At 32.7% G+C, this 4,591-nt stretch overlaps 1 pseudogene; it reads left to right on the top strand.

Moving 5' to 3' along the window:
• Positions 1–4,197: 4,197 nt before the first annotated feature.
• The window catches only part of LOC107758458 (sodium-dependent phosphate transport protein 2A-like), a 17,448-nt pseudogene continuing 17,054 nt past the window's right edge, over positions 4,198–4,591 (top strand).

The raw sequence follows: 4,591 nt of genomic DNA, 5'->3' as shown, positions 1-4,591 counted from the left end.
TATATTTATTCAGTGACCGTCTGTACACATGCATTTGTTGTGACCGCCATTTAAAGGGGTCATGAACTGCATTTTAAAATTATTTTATAATGGTCTCTGAGGTTCACTTATAATGTTAGTGTGATTTTACATAAAAAAACCCCCATCATAATTTAGAAGTAATAGGCTATTTTCTATCCTGTTTTTGAGCCTCTCTCTCTCTGCAGAACGGTCTGTTTTTATAGGCGGGGCACATTCAAGACTAGCAAGTAAAGGCCCACTGCTATGATTGGCTAACAGTTTCACTAGTTAAAATAACAGATGGACGCTGCTGTGAAAATCCATAAACGTATCTTGATTCAAGAATGTTTAGATGGTTTAAATAATGTTTGTAACCAAACGGTCGATGGACCCCATTGGCTTTGACTATATATATCAGCAACGGTTTAGTTACAAACATTCTTCAAAATCTTTTGTGTGTGTGTTCAGCAGAAGAATGAAATTCATACTAGTTTGGAACAACTTGAGGGTGAGTAAATGATGACATAACCTACTTTTCATTTTTGGGTGAATTATCCCCATAGCTAATATGGAAGCCTGATTCCGTCACTGAATAAAAAAAGAAAAAAAAAAAGGTAAATGCGACTTTTTATCTTACAATTCTGACTTTTTTTTCTTGAAACTGTGAGTTTATAGCTTGCAATTTTGACTTTTCTCAGAATTCTGAGATATAAACTCGCAATTGCAAGTTATAAAGTCCAGTACTGAGGGAAAAAATTCTTTTTTCTCAGAATTGCTAGTTTATATCTGACAATTCTGACCCAGAATTGGGTTTATATCTCACAATTCTAACTTTATAATTCGCAATTGCTTGTTATAAAGTCAGAATTGCGAGATATAAACTCAATTTTGAGTAAAAAAGTCAGATTTGCCAGTTTATATTTATTCGGTGACCGTCTGTACACGTGCATTTGTTGCGACCGCCATTTAAAGGGGTCATGAACTGCATTTTAAAATTATTTTATAATGGTCTCTGAGGTTCACTTATAATGTTAGTGTGATTTTACATAAAAAAACCCCCATCATAATTTAGAAGTAATAGGCTATTTTCTATCCTGTTTTTGAGCCTCTCTCTCTCTGCAGAACGGTCTGTTTTTATAGGCGGGGCACATTCAAGACTAGCAAGTAAAGGCCCACTGCTATGATTGGCTAACAGTTTCACTAGTTAAAATAACAGATGGACGCTGCTGTGATGTACTCTGAAAACAACATGGGTCATTTGGGTTAAAAACTTATAAAAACTCAGTTTATATCAAACGGTCTTGAGCAGACAATGCAATAGTGGTAAAAGCATGTTTACACAATTATGTGGAAATTTACCATAAATTTTGGAAATATTCCAAGTTGGAAACTTAACAGGAATTTATGGGAATTAATTGGAAATTTGGGGAAATTTATAGAAACTGTCTCATATACAAACATAAATATAACAATTTTATTTGGTCATAAGCTGACATGCATGCAAACTAATACAAATTTTAAAAATGACATTTTTGGATTTTTTAAAAACCTGTGATACTTTTTTTCAGGATTAATAGATGAATAAGAACTTAAAAAGAACAGGGTTTATTCAAAATAGAAATCTTTTCTAACAATATAAATCTTTACTATCACTTTTTATCAATTTAACACATCCTTGCTAAATAAAAGTATTAATTTAATAATAAAAAAAAGAAATTACTTTTTTCCCCTTTTTTTTTAAAGAAAAAAAAATTACTGACCCCAAACTTTTGAATGGTAGTGTATTGTTAAAAAATATTTCTATTTTAAATAAATGATGTTCTTTTTAAAGTTTTATTCATCAAAGAATCCTGAAAAAAGTTTCACGTTATATAAAAAAAAATATTAAGCAGCACAACTGTTTTCCAAAATTGATAATAAATCCGCATATTAGTATGATTTCTGAAGGATCATGTGACACTGAAGACTGGAGTAATGACTGATGAAAATTCAGTTTTGCATCACATAAATGTATATTTTAAAGTACATTAAAACAGAAGACCATTATTGTAAATTGTAATAATTACTATTTTGTTCTGTATTTTTTTTATCAAATAAATGCAGGCTTGATGAGTGTAAGAGATTTCTTTTAAAAAATCTAATTTTTAGACAGTTTTTTTTAATTTTTTTTATCTCCTCACCTTTTGTTTGCTCAGTCAGTGTATTTCTTTTTACAATGGTATAATTTTGTTGCGCAATAGCTTACACAGAGCACAAGAAAGTTTTAAATATAAATGTATGTAATATTTATGTAATTTACCTGAATACTCACCAAGATGGACATTTTGACATCATTTTGTGTTCAGGATTCAAGAAATTATCTGTGCATGTTATGGAGGAATGCACAGTGCATGTAGGGGATGTGTCCTCAATAGCCCTGCAGTAAGTGTGTGTGCATGCAATTGTGGAATTCAGGGTAGAAATTCAACTGAACCCATTGTTATAAAAACTGCTTTGTTATTAGATTTATTTTATTTTTTTACATTTTTGAGCTAAATCTCAAAATTGTGCTATGGTGTGACTGTCTCAAGGATGTTCAATAAATTACAACTTTTATAAATTAAAAAGAAAAGCATACAATTGTTAATAAAAACCTCAGGCATAATTTTACAAGTGTCTATTTTAGTAATTGGCAATCATTTTTCCATCCATTTATAAAGCACATATGTGATGGCAAGGAACTTATGATAAAATCATTTCATGCGTTTGAGTCTCTGGTTGCATTTTATCAAAATCTGTAGTTCTTTTATGAGTTTTATATTATTGCAGTTCTACGATACTACGTGACAATGTGAGAAAATTGTATAAACCACTTTTAGAGTTATGGGTTGTAAAGAGGTTTCAATTCTGTCACTCATAGACATGAAGAATCAGCATGTGAATCTCAGCAATGGTGACAAAATATTCTGATAATTTTGATATGATTTTTGAACATCACAAAACAGGGCAGTAAAAAGTCACAACAAAAATAAAAGCAAATAGTAAGAATAAAAGAAAATACTAAGCAATACAATGCAGCTGCATGATTTATTCATGTCGCAATGCATGCTGGCAGCCATGGATGAGTTATGATTGGTGCACCATTGTTGAGAAAAAGTGCTATATGGCACCTCTTATGGTTCTACATGGCACCATTTGACAAAGCTGCTATATAGCACCTGTAAAAATAGGTGCTGAATAGCACTAAAAGTGGTTCCCCTATGATTACGAGCCAAAGAACCGCTTTTAGTGCTATATAGCACCATTTTTTTTTAGAGTGTAGGTATGGGCCCCTTTTGAACATCTGCTTAGGGCCCCCAAAACACTAGGGCCGGCCCTGGTGGAAATACAAACGAATACAGAATAACCCGAGCGCAGCGCTGAAAAGGGGCGGAGGCACATAAGAGGGCATGGGAAAGAAGCAGAAGCTATTTGCCACCAAGGTAAAATAAAACTTTCATACAGTGCCTTTAACTAAAACCCAGATTAAATGTGTGTTCCTCCACAGAGAGCCACGAACAGAAGAAGTGGCACCTGTCGATGTTGCGTCCACTGAACAACAACATAATCTGTCATTCACCTTAATTGCTCTGACATTCAAGAGCTCCTGCTTTCAGAAACGCATTAGTATGTGGTCCTGAGAGCTCTTTCCAGACAGACTGCGTGTTCGACAGTAACCTTGACATAAAAAGCACATTTACCTATTATTAAAATAGAGAACCTGTGAAACAAAGCTGATGGCTGTGGAGGCATTCAGATGGGAACGCTGCCGTGAGGGACCACAAATGTGTTGTCATCTTCACTACCTTGACAAGCATTCACTTATTTGAAAGATCGTCAGGAAAAAGCTATTAAGAAATAAATTAAGTAGACATTAATGGATCTGAAATAGCAGCAGGTTATTCATTTTTATGTTTGAACAAATACAAGAGTTGTTCACCCAAAGCGAATTTTTATTAAACCCAAATAATTTGTATTATGTATTCACCCTCCTGTTGTTCCAAATCTGTATGCTATAGAAGACTATTTTCATTTGCAAATGAATTTAAACATGCAAATCCTCTTTGTTGTAACTGTAACCTTCAAATGGAAAAAACTGAACACCTTCTAGTTAAAGATCAATGTCCAACAAATGGAAATGGTCATGAAATATATTTTGATCTCTACACAGACTGCAACATGCCCTCACAACCAATCAGAATCACCACTGCAGAGCAAACAATCAGCTTCAATGGTAAGATGTCAGAAACATTTAGACATTTATTTTCAAGTTAAATTGTCAGGTTTTCAATAATGTTTATTAAGCAGCAAATCAGCATATTAAAATTATTTCTGACACTGAAGACTGGAGTAATGGTGCTGAAAATTCAGCTTTGCATCACAGTAATAAATTTATAATATAAAAATAGAAAACAGTTATTTTAAATTTCAATAATTATTTTCAGTTATTTCAGTTACTGGATGCATTAAATTAATACATTAAATACAGCCTTTGTGAGCAGAAGAGACTTAAAAAATCGTATATATATATATATATATATATATGTGTGTGTGTGTGTGTGTGTGTGCATGT

This window comes from Sinocyclocheilus rhinocerous, unplaced genomic scaffold, assembly GCF_001515625.1.
Source record: "Sinocyclocheilus rhinocerous isolate Xijiao unplaced genomic scaffold, SAMN03320098_v1.1 scaffold4219, whole genome shotgun sequence".
Lineage (NCBI taxonomy): Eukaryota > Metazoa > Chordata > Actinopteri > Cypriniformes > Cyprinidae > Sinocyclocheilus > Sinocyclocheilus rhinocerous.
The sequence above is the reverse complement of the archived record's forward strand: the minus strand, read 5'-3'. Positions and strand labels throughout refer to the sequence as shown.